The sequence below is a fragment of the Anas platyrhynchos genome, chromosome 1 (assembly GCF_047663525.1).
Source record: "Anas platyrhynchos isolate ZD024472 breed Pekin duck chromosome 1, IASCAAS_PekinDuck_T2T, whole genome shotgun sequence".
Lineage (NCBI taxonomy): Eukaryota > Metazoa > Chordata > Aves > Anseriformes > Anatidae > Anas > Anas platyrhynchos.
In genome coordinates this window covers 172,321,562-172,334,805 of record NC_092587.1, presented here as the reverse complement: position 1 = coordinate 172,334,805, position 13,244 = coordinate 172,321,562, and positions in this window count along the sequence as shown.

Here is a 13,244-nt window from a genome sequence, read left to right as displayed (position 1 = left end):
TATGCCAGGCACAATGCTTCATCTTCCAACACAGTTTAAAGGATGACACAGGTTTCTCTATCGTTTCCTTGTTCTCAAAAAAGAATCTAGTGTATTCAAATTGGCAGTGAGACTTCATTTAATTCCTTTTACTTAGTTATCATACTATTAGTTCCATAAGAAATTGTTTGTTTTGCTTCTCTTAAATGATCAATTTATTAAAAAAAAAAAATAAAGCTAAAAAGAAAAAAAGAAAAAAAAAAAAGAAAAAAGCAGCCACTAAAAGTCACAAAAGAAGCTGTTTAGCTGATTAATTTTAATTCACATTTGTCCTTTCTAATTGATCCTTATGTATATTTTTGCTTTTATGTTGTTTAGCTCATTCATCCTGGCCAATAAAGGTGTTTTAATGAATTTCCCTTGCCGCAATGCTCATGACAGAACCAATTCATTGCAACAGAGATTTCAGCAGTCTGTGCAGCTGCTATCAGAACAAAGGAAAACATAAGCACTCAGGATACTGTCTAAAAATTTGGCACCATATTCAATGATTGATCTTTGTAATACATCCTGTCCTTAAGCATAATTTTTAATGTCATTCCTATTAATTAAAATAGCCTTTCAAAGAAAGACCTAGCTGGATTCTTTGTTATCCTGGTTTTACAATGAAACTTTTTACACTCAAAACAGTTATTGCAACACAGCATTAACACATGCTGTCTGCTGTAATCTACTATTACAGCAAATTTATATAGAGAGATATATCAATATGCCAATTACTCTTAATTAAATGAATATCATCTCTTTACAATCAGATTTTTGCCAAAATAAAAAGAAGTGATGTAAGTTGGCTAGCTAACCCTTCATCAATTGGCTGATTGCTGACAGCTCAGTGGTACATGAGTCTAGAGCCAGAATGTCATTTGCTAACATGTCAGAAAAATTATTTCTGGCACTAAAATGCTCCTTAATATTATAAGAAATTGTTTCCATACATCTTTACCATCGGTGCAATGAGACCAATAAAAGAAGCCCTGCTGTCAAGTCTTGTATGCCTATCATATGGTAATGAAAAATATTTGATTTCTCTAAATAAGCCATAATGAACAAAAACAGCAAATTGACACATTTTTAAAGTCAGTAGACAGCATTTACAAAAGACTCTAAGTAGCTTAGAAACCAAAAGTCACTGCTGAAAGGAAAAAGTAAATACTTCTACATATATTCCCTAGTGGAGGGAGGTCTCTGAATTCTAAGAGTGGTAAGAATGAAAACATGTCTTAGCATTTCTCTACTTAGTAGGTAGATCAAGCTTGTCCTCCTCTCTTTGCAGTTCAACAGTCCCCTTACATTTTTCTTCAGCCTCATCCCCAGTCAGTATATTTATGACCGTAGTGCTGTGAATTCTATGAGACAAGGCAATTTGGTATGTTTGGGACAGATTTAAACAATTTGAGTACCTAAAACAGAGCTTGTGGGTAGACTGCAGAGCAAACAACGTCACCTGTGTAACCTTAGACACCTAAAAGCTATTACTACCTTAGATTCCTTTGCAGAAAAAGAACTCGAAGTACACTTCAAGAAGATAATTTAGATCATGTTATCTTTCTTCATGGAATGCTACAAGTGTTTACAGCAGTAGGCTCTTGAATTCTGTACCTGTTAGGTTAGTGAATTTTTTGTAGATTATAGAAGGACAAACTGTCAGCCAAATTGTTTTATTCATATGTCTCCCACTATTATATGACAGTAATCTGCCTTCCTAGAACTGTATATTAACTGTGTTTAGAGTTGCCTATATTTGTGTTGCTTATATGTTTTTACAGCATGGTGGCTGACTCTTGTTTAAACCTAACTGGGAAGAAACAAAGGACTGCCTAAGGAACCCCATAAAATAGCACAAGAAATGACCTCAGAGCACATTGTACATTCACTCAGCATGAAGTAGCTTTCCTGGTAGTAGTAGTAGTAGTATATATTATTCTAAAGGTGATTTATTTATTTATTTATTTATTTAAAATAATAGGATCTATTACAAACATACTTTGAGTAGATAGGTTTACTAGTATCTATGTCATGAAGCAGACCGCAGGTCCATCATTCCACGTCTAAAGCTGTGTTACTGTGCATCAAAGAAAGTGAGAGCCCTGGAATGAGAATCAGAGGTTAAATCCTTATTTCTGTGAGTATTTACACAGTATAAAAAGTTATTAAAAATAAAAAAAAAATAGAAAAAAAAAAATCCACCATAAGATAGAAAACAACAGGAAAACAGAATCCTGAATTACTCTTCTCCTAAGCAGTAGAATACAGAGTCACAATCCTTTCATCTTTTTCTGTTTCATCTTTCACTCTTCTTCTCTTGGAACAGCTTCAGGAAGTAAGGTAGATACTCACCTAGCATATTCTATAGTCTGGTATTATTCTTCTAGTATACACAGAAAATGCATCATGAAGAGAACATTGAATCTAGATTACCTTTTCCATGGTAAACCTGCTTTAAACATTGGGCTACAAATTTTAAACAAAAAACTTTTTAGCTTTCAAGATCCCTCGTGTTCTTGGCCCTTTGACCACACTGTGTTGGGTATTTCAGATTTTTCTCTCTAGTAAATTTCTTCTACTAAGATTAAGTTAAAAAAAAAAAAAAAAAAACCACTTTTGTGAATAACTTATTACTTCTTTGTAGCAATATAGAAACTGCATTGATTTGGACTCCAGCCTATCTAATCCTTTAACAAATTCCCAATTGGCCTTGCACCCACATTCATTTCCACAACCTCCAAGTGCATTGTTACAAGGTAAGTAACATATATCCTCAATGCTATGCTGCAAAATGATATTATAGCAGACTGAAGACAGTTATATCTCAGCCTACAGCACAAATCCCCAGGGAGAACTGTTCCAACAGATATTAGCTTGGATTTGGCCCATCATTTCAAGAAAGAGAAATCCTTAAAAAGTGTGAAAGCCATAACATTCCGCACCATTAAGTCCACAAGTCAAGGGATTATTCCCTTGGGCATATGCCTAAAGAAAGCAGTGAGTTTTGCTCATTCCTTTCAAAGACATTCCTTTCAAAGAGGTAGCTGGCTCCTCTGAAAAGATGCAGGACTCTTGATATCAAATGGACACAGTTTTATCCATTCAACTCTGTGCTAAGCATGTAAGTATTACTAAGGAGATAAAGTAAAAGCAGATTTTTTACCTGGTATTTCCCGGTCTTTTTGGTAAACAGAAATTGCTTCTCTTTCACCACACTCATTGCTGGGATCTGAAGTGCCTATGAACTCTATAAATTACTGTGGAATGCAAGAGCTAGACTTTTTATTTAATGTAGCTCTAAGACTCATTTTGATCTGGACTTAAAAGTCTTAGTAATTTTTGAAAATCCTCTTTTAGTCTTGTATCTAGGATTTTCATTATTTTTTTCTATGTTCTTCTACAGGACTAAACAGATTATTTCAGACTCTTCAAGTCTTCATACTTTTTTGTTATTATAGAACAAAAAAGTTGCTATTCATTTTGCAGCAGTTTAGTTTGAAAATTTAAGCTTAAATTTTATAACCAGAATGTCCATGTTTATAGCTGATGTTTAAATGGTTTACGGCATCTAAGAGTAGCTGGAGTTATGGAAGTACTGAAAAACTCTGCAGCCAGGAATGTAGTTTTGAAAACTTGTTACATTTGAAGACTTTTAAAAAGTGCATTAAAAAAAAAAATAATAAATAAAATAAAATAAAATAAAATAAAATAAAATAAAATAAAATAAAATAAAATAAAATAAAATAAAATAAATGTGTTTTCAATTTCACAAAACCAATTTTATCCTAGTCATTTTCACATCTAAGTTATGAACAAATGGAACACCAAAAACACCGGGACATTTTCCATTACTGAATTCCAAACAAATATTATAAAGACAGACAAAAACAGTTTTCTAATCATTTTATAATTTTGAGGGTAATGTATGCAGTGCTTTTTAATATCATGAAAACACGCTCTAAATGAATACAGAAAAAAAAATAAATCTTGTATCAATTCTTATTTCAAATTTAAGTTATCATAATTAAGTTTCATATGAAAGTGAATAAGAAAATTTAAATGAGTGCTATTTGATTTGTTTATGAGAGGAAGGAACTCAACTAATGATGATATTGACATTAGAGGTGTCCACATCTGAGACAGTTATCCAACACTGCACCTACAGTCAATATAGGCTAACAATCTCTTCTGTGGTGCAATGCATTGTCTGTTAGATCAGAGGAATGACATCTTCAAAAGTTTCCACATCTTTCTAGTAATAATAAGCAGAGCCTAAGATAATTGTGTAGCTGACCATAATTCAAATACAAAGGACTACATTTTAGATATTTTAGAATCATTTGATTTTAAACCTCCCTTGGGTATATACAAAGATTTAGCTAATATATTATATTTAATATTTATCATATACTATTTGTTATTATATATTATATTCTATTTAGCTATATTGTATTACCTAACTTAATTTCTAAATTCATTTTTTAAAGATGTGCTCTATGAAAAGTGTTATGTGTGCATTTATTTTGAGATGAAGTGGGTTGGTACATGACAAGATCTTTCTTTAGAGAATTCTGTAGTAAATTCAATATTTGCATGAGGGCTACAGCTGAGACCATATTATCTGAACAAAAAGCGGTGCTAAGGTAGGGTGGAAAAAATATCTTTATTGTCCTGTACTGTAGGTCTATTCTGTAAGAAATGTATTAAGGGAAGAGGGGTTTCAATCTGTTAAATCATGGACACATCTCCTGATAATAAGGGTAATAATTCATTTCACACAGTCTGGTAATGAATTTATTTCATAAAGTAAAATGAAATTTCACTTTGAAAAGTTTAATTTTCTCATCTCTGAACTGCCAGATTTTCAGAAACTTTACTATAACACCTAAGCCAATTGATTAAGAAAGCAAGTGATGCCAGCACAAATGTAAAAGCAGTTATATATACAGTTATTACTATTATATATATTGTATAATATATATATATTATACTATATATTATATATTTAATGTATAATGATATATTATACATGTGTATTATAGATATACAGTTCTTACTATGACAAAATATTAGTGTTACCTAACAGCTACATTACCATGATTTTTTTCATCTCTCCTAGCTTGCACTGTGTGATGTTAACTGTTCAGCTCTTTGCATCTCCCTTCCAGGGGACTCTGAGCTATCAATTATGGTAGTTCACAGAAAAGCAGAATTTTCCCCGCCCTATGTCCCCTTGGTCTCAGGCTGTGTAAAATATCCTTAATGGAATTGAAACTGCTAAAGGGCAGAAGACCACTCTAGTATTTCCTTTTGTATTTGAAGGGAAGTGAGTAAGCCCAAGAGACAAGCAGGTAATTTATAGTTAAACATTTTCCTTTGATCTGTATATCGCTTTTTCTATTTCAAGATAATTTGATTAAGTATGCACAAAGGGGGAGCCAAAAGAGAAAGGTTTTTCTTCAGGCAGCCAGCCAGGAAACACAGTAGCAGAGACCCAATTTTTTATTATTATTCTTATTGATTGATCTCCAAGTTATACACATAATTGACTCAAAATAACAGAGGAGATGAATTAAATCTGAAACATTTGAACATACTTAATATGGGGTTTTCCAGTGCTATGAGTTTGGATAGTTTCAACTACTTTCAATACCACAGAAAATGTATGTAAAATTATATTATGGCTTCACAAGTTACTTTGTGTCAGTTGAACTTCAATAACTGAGTATATGGATGATCTTACTCCACTGCAAATATGAAGAAAAATACTCCAGCTTATGTCCTGTCTTGTTAAGACTTAAGCAAATGCATTTCATATTACATTTCCTGTCACTTACACAAAGCACAAAGTAATTACCTACATCCGATTTAGTCATCTAGATGCCTTTTATAAAGCACAGGGAGAAATGGCAGCTGTGTGCAGTGATTCATCTCACTCTAAAGTAGACAGCTAAAATACATCAGAAGAAACATGCCTTAAAAGTACCTCTTTCTTTTTTACTGGGGACCCTACCAGCTTAGATGCAAACTTTTAACCAAAGTTGCATGAGACAAACTCACCCACAGTTAAAACAGCTCTGCTTATATATGACAATTCATCTCTGGCAGTATTTCATTTATAGGTTTGAGCTAAGACTTGTGCTTAGTTAAGTCAGAGAAATGTACGATTGGCTTAAAGAATTTGTCGCCTATATGCACAACATGTTTTCCTGCCTCCCCCCCAATGTTAAAATATAAAAACATGATCAATCATCTGTTAGAGAACTGCCACTCACTCTTGTCCTGATGGTGCTCCAAGGGGACCAAGGTCTGTGTCCTCTGTGGTATGTGAGACCTGTTGGCAAAAGAAGACCCCAGCTGTAGATATATTCATAAACTGTAAGTTCCGAATACATAGCATACTTCCTGTAACTGACTTCAGCAGGGAAAATGCAATGGTGCAGTCACGACAAGATAGACAGTTGTTTGCCTATATTCCAACATTACCAATTATATACTTTCATATTTCTGAGTTTTTGAAAGGTTGTATAGCAAATTGGACTAGACCTACATCTTCTAGGTACGTACACAGTACTGCAACAAAAGGGTACATACAAATAAAATAATTAAATAAATAAATAAAGTCAGTTATCATCATGCAAGTTATCCAACAATTTTAAAGGATTACTTATTCTTCAAATTGTTCTAGTATACAAAGTTTTAATCCTAATTTGAAGGTTCAGACTCAAATAAAAGCCAGATTTCTCCGACCCAAAACATTAATGTTGTATAAGTAGTGTCTAGAATAGCATCTTACTAGGACAGATATTACCACAGGTTAACATATTTAACAATTTATGTCAGCTAAAGGATGAATAAACTAACCATCACAAGAAAGTTAAAAAATCTGATGTTTAATTAAAAATAAATAAATAAATAAATAAACTGTCCTGCTCCAGATAGCTTAGAAATGAATTTCTATTCAAAGTGTTTTTAAAGAATGTATACAGTATATAATTTAATTAAAATAAATAAATAAATAAAATTGTTCCTTTACTGCTAACCACAAGTAGCTGTTGATCCCTTGTCTAAGACTATGATTAATGGTATTTAGAAACAATACTGCTGAGATATATTTTTGCGAGGTGGATCTTAGGTCTTAGTTACTTAGGAGATTATCTACTAATTACTATTTTTCATTTGAATTCATAACATTACCACTGTAGCAACAGTTAAATTGCATTTAAGGAAGCATTTAATTATAATCCCATGTTTTCAGAAGCTTATAACTTTTTATAAATTATCCTCTCATAAAATTATTCTCATCCTGAAGAAGGCATTTTGGAACAGCCTGATGCAACACCATTTGACTGCTTAGGATTTACATGTTCAAAAATGTGCTACTTCTTTTGCCTTCTTTTTGATGACATTAACATACTTGTCAACTTATGGCACTCAAAACTCCCAAGGTTTTTTAAGGCACCAGCTTGCAGTTCTCAACAAGTAGAAATGCTCTTGACACATTTGGAAGACTGTTTAGAAATAGAACAGTTTTAAACATTGCTCAGTTACAGATAGGTCAGCAATACTTGAAACTGCCCAAAAGGAACAGCGACACTGAAGAAACTATCAAGGCTTGTTATGTTTGCCAGTCAACCAAAAGGGACTAGTCCACTGGCATGAAAAATCCTGTTTCTTCCCTTGCAAAACAAAATAGACATAAATTTGTTTATAGTGGTTGGAAAAAAATATTTACCTGTCCTAAACAATTATTATCCAGAAAGGGTACTACAAGTAAACAGGTGACCATGCATATCAACATCTGACACTTGGCCACAGCTCAGTGGGCATGAATTTAGGCAGTCTGCAGCGAAATATAGCTCTAGACATCTAACTGCTACTCTCACATGATCCCTAGTCTAACAGCTTAGTGATGGTGTCAAAGTAATTAAGCACCTCAGAAAAAAGGCTGTAGAACCTGTTCTGGCCTCCTGAATAACATCAATGTGGCACGGGCTGTCACCTTGTGACATTTGCTCAACAGAAAACCAAAACTCTTGATGTCAGAGTCACTGGAGATTTGCAGATGTATAGGGTAGAAAGAAAATAAATAAATAAATAAATAAATAAAAGAGCTCAGTATGATTTGGGTTTCCAGCACTTACCGAATCTTTACAGAAATGAAGCTGTATATCCCACAATGAGAAACAATGGTCACAAACAGAGATGATATCACAAGCGGTATCCTCCTGGTCTTATGAGGCTGTCACTCCAAGTGACATATACTGTGAAGTAATAAGCAACACCTACAGCTCCCAGAAAGGAGGGAGATAAATGGCACTGAATTGGCAGTGTTTCCCCAAAATGTCTCAGACAAGCTACAGCCACAGCAGACTGAACAGCTGAGTCCCCAGAGACTGGGCTCAGAGTCTCAGACAGAAAGAAAAGATTTATTGCCATCTGGTAACAATGATGCTGATGTCTCCGAGAGACCCACCAGTCTGCTCTGAAGCACCTAGCAATTCTAAAACTAGAGGTAGATTAATTCTAAAACTAGAGGTAGCTTAATTATTGGATTCCTTATAAACATCAGAAATTCTGCATTATGTTTATGTTGCTATTACAGTTAAGTTTGGCAGGGAAAGACATGAGAAACTGAACCATTAAGGCACTAAGATGAGCCAAACTGAAGCAATCACTGTCATCTGCTGTCTTGCTATATTATTCAGGGACTCCTGTTATACAGTATGGATCACCTAGGACACAGATTCTGAATGTAACAACCCTCTATCATGTTGCTTGGCACTGAATGATTGCTGAAAAACATAGTAACCTTGGAGGTTGACAATCTCTATATATTCACAGGACAGTTTATAGTACATGAGCAGCTTATAGTACAAGTTTCTCTACTCTGCCTTTGCCAAAATATCACTGGGCTCCTAAGATTCTCACAGGTATACAGCAGTATTGCAAACTCCATTCTCATAAAAAGAAACATAATGGCATAGCAGGTGGACAAATTTCTATCTTCATGCTTTCAGTCATAACCTCTTAGGAGAAACAGAAAGTAGTGATGAATAGATAGGAGAGGATTTTTATCCAAAAACTAGACATAGAGAATTCAAAGGATGCAACAAAATCAGAACTTGACCTCCAAGGTTTTGTAGTTTCATGTCTAGACTTCACATACAAATATGAAATATTTCTTAGTTTTCACTGGATAACTTCAATATGAATTTCAATGTATACGGAAAATGGAAATTTAGTGTAGAAATTTGGTGTCTTATGGTCATTGCTATTCTAAAATGTACTGCTCAATCATTACATGAAATCTCCCATACTTCCTGAACAATTCAACAGTTATCTGTTTATACAGAACATTAAACGACTTTGAACATACTAATGTGATTACACTAGCATATTTGCACTTGCTAAGCTTTGGAGTAACAGCTTTTTAAGTCATAAAGAAGAGACCCAGCTACAAGTTGAATATACTGCAGCTGCAAAATTATGCATTTTACACAATCATTGTATATCACATGTAAATAAATATATTCTGTGAAAGAAAGTACTGTCTCTATTAGTGCAACTTTCCTCCATTTCTATTTCTTTTTATTCAAAAAGGCATGAATAAGAGACCTGAAGCTCAATTCAGTGTCTAGAGAAAGCACTCCGCTATGTCAACCCAGCAGCAAAAGAAACAATAAACAGCTATCATCAAAATAATCCTTCAGGATTCCGCAGAACATAAGAATAAATTTCATTTTCTTTTGGTTAAGTCTTCACCTTTTACCCACTTTTTTTTTTTTTTTTTTTTTTTCCCCTACAACAAGGTCCAAAGTGTTTTTCTTCCTGAGAATAACTTTATTTTTTAACTTACTTACTTTTTAACTTTACTTCTTAACTCCAGTGAACACTTCTCTGTATACTAACTAGTTTTTGTGCCAAGGGGCACCTAAAATATACTAGTATTGTTGAATAGACAAAAGGAAAAATCTTGATTCAAAATGATGTTCTTGTCGAGAAAAGTCAAATGTAAAATACCTATTCAAATGTGAAAAGATTAATCAAAGGAGGAAAATCTTGAAATTGCGTTATTTTAACAGTTCTAAAAATTGTCTCAGAATCACTTAGCAGGCAAACTAGGATTTTTATTTTTATTTATTTATATTTTTATTTTATTTTTATCTTTATTCATTTATTAAGGATTTTTTGTTGCAATTTTAGAACATAATATGAAGCCTAGGAATATGTTATAGTATTTTGTAGTAGACTTGGTAAGTGTCTGTATAAACATAAGTATGTTTAAAAACATACTGTGCTTGAACTATCAACACATAATATTTGTTAGTTTTATTCTCAAGAAGTTACTTTGTTATATGCAATGGAATAATTACTACGAAGTTTTATATTGTAGAATTTTTGTCACAGTTGTTTATTAGATATGGAGCTTCATTTTGAACCTTTTATTTGTTTGTTTGCTTGTTTTTTTTATGCCGTCACTTCCATGTCTTTTATAATGTACTGTGATTTAATTAGAAATTAGACCAGGCAACATTAAAGGAAATTTTGATTAGTCCAGTAATTAAAGATTTTCATTTGCTGGCATGTTAGTGGGACTCTTTACAGAGTGCTTATTTGTGTTTAAAGGATATGTAAATGTATATATATTTCATCAAATAAAGCACTGAACAAAAATTAGTTTTCCCTGTAATCATATCAAAGCACAAATATTATGACCTGTTTACAAATTTGTATTACAGGAAAGGGTGAAAAAATATAGCATCTGTCCCATGTGTAAGATAATATTAACTGTTAAAACAGAAATAATTAAGACTGTTTCAGAAGGGGACAAAGAAATATGTATGAGCTCAGGTTTCAGGAATGAAACTATATAATCTAAACGCAAACTAAAAATTAATCCTGTGCTTACTCTTTGCTAGATCTTTTGGAGCTAAAAAGCAAAAGGTACACTAAGGATGGAAGGAATAAAATAATTTCTCAGAAAACACACCTCAAATTCAGATTTGCCATTATAATGTTTGTTTCCTTGGTCCTAATCTCTTATGGAATCAGAAGCATATCAGTCTTCTTACTGAACCAAGTGATTTTTCAAGGATTTGGTATCCATTTAGCAATAAGCAGAAGCAGTAGGACAAGAGCATTAGGACAGTCTTTGTGAGGGGATTCTGTATTCAGCAGAGGACATACACGTAGGTCCCAAACACAAATAAAATCTTCTGGGATTATGGGATCTCTTTAAGGAACTTTAGAGTGCCTGCTGCTGCTGCAAGGTGATAGCTACAAAAGATGTGACTTCTAGATTTCTCTAGAAGCAGGACACATTGACAGCAGACCAGAAACTCTGCTGACTTGACAAAGATGTTTAAGGGGCATGATCCTCTTAAGTATGAGGAGAGACTGTGAGAGCTGGGACTATTCAACCAGGAGAAGAGGAGTTTTAGGGGAATCTTACTGGACCTTAAATGGCCTTATAAATCTTAAATGGCCTTATAAATAACAGATGACAGGTTGGGGTATGACTGCAAAGAAGACGGAAGTCTAGAGAGAGCGGGCCTGTATAAGAATGAGAACACAGGAAATTCCATTTAAACAGAAAAAAATAATAATTTACTGTGAAGGTGATTAAGCAAGGTAACAGTTTTCACAGGCCTTTCAATCCTTGGACATGTTCAAAACCCCAATCAATCCTGGGCAACCTGTTGCCTTCAACCTGTTGTTGGAGCTGGCCCTCCTTTGAGCAAGTAGTTGAACTTGATGTTCTCCAGAGCTGCCTTTCGACCTTAACTATGTTATGAGTCAGTGAATCTATCAGATTTAACAGAACTAGATCTCTAAAGTTCTTTCAAAAAGAGAGGAAAAAAAATAAAATTTCACATTCCTTATTATTTCCCTGCTCTCTTTTTTGAAAAGTCAATATTTACATTAGTACTCATCCAACATGATTAACTTCTTTGAATGAAATGAATGCATATGATATTCCAACCTTTGACTTCACCTATCCAACAGATTTAGGTACTTCACCATTTTTCTTTTTTTTTTTTTTTCTTCTTTCTTGCTCATTTTTATTTTTTTTTTTCAGTTGATAATTTCTCTTCTGATTTTAGCTGTTGCAAGTTCCAATTTTACAGGAACAATTTTTCCCCACAAAATATTCAAAACAAGCAGAACTGGAGCACTTCAGTCCCTATTACTCCAGCTTCTCCATTCTCTAGTGAGAACCTTTGAGAAATATAAATTAAAATTAGTTTCAGTGCATTGAATTAATTATTCCATTTATTGGTTCTTATCTTGCTTTGTGGTTTTATGTGCCTCTGAACTGTAGATGGAATTAGAAAAGAAGAAGAGAGAATCAACTAATTAATCTTGGGCTTCCAAAAGACACAAAAAGGTTTGAAAGCTGGGAAGAAAGTAGAGTAAAAACTTGATTAAACTACATAAAAAAAAAAAAAAAAAAAAAAAAAAAAAAAAAAAGATAAACTTTAAAGGAATATATAACTATATGAAATATAAATTTAATTCATGTTTATGCACTGCAATTACTCAGCATATGTGGTTATATATACATGTATATATATAAATTTAATGCATTGGCAGAAAAATCTCATGTTTTATAGCACTCCAGAGATTATGAATAAAATATTTAATTCTGGATGTTGCAATTACATTTGCTAAATTATTTCACTGACCTTTTTCCATACTCTTGTTGGCCCACTTTTTATGCGTCAGCACTGCCAAAAAAAATGAAAAACATCATTTATCAGTTGCTGAAGGAAAACATAGTTGTTCAGTAGTAGATGTTATTCAAACAGGCACCAGGGATAAAAACACTGAAATGGCACATACAGTGAAGCTACCTCTTAAGATAAGACTCTATTTACATATGCCATGTGTCTAAAATGAAGTATGGCAAATGGTGGTCTAGCAGAGATTTTTGGTAGTTGCTCTTTACAAATCAACACCAAGGTCTGTTAGATTAGGCTCTAGCTTTTCTAACTTGAACTAACTTGAACCAAACTAATGCTCTGTCAAAAGGGACCATGCCATATTAACAGTGCCAGACTATATCTTGACCCACATCTATTAAGCCTCAGTGCTACTGGGTCTAGCCTGAAGCTAGACCCAATATATAAGCAATCAATATATCGGATGGTTATAGAATCACAGAATCATAGAATGTTTTGGGTTGGAAGGGACCTTAAAGATCATCTAGTTCCAGC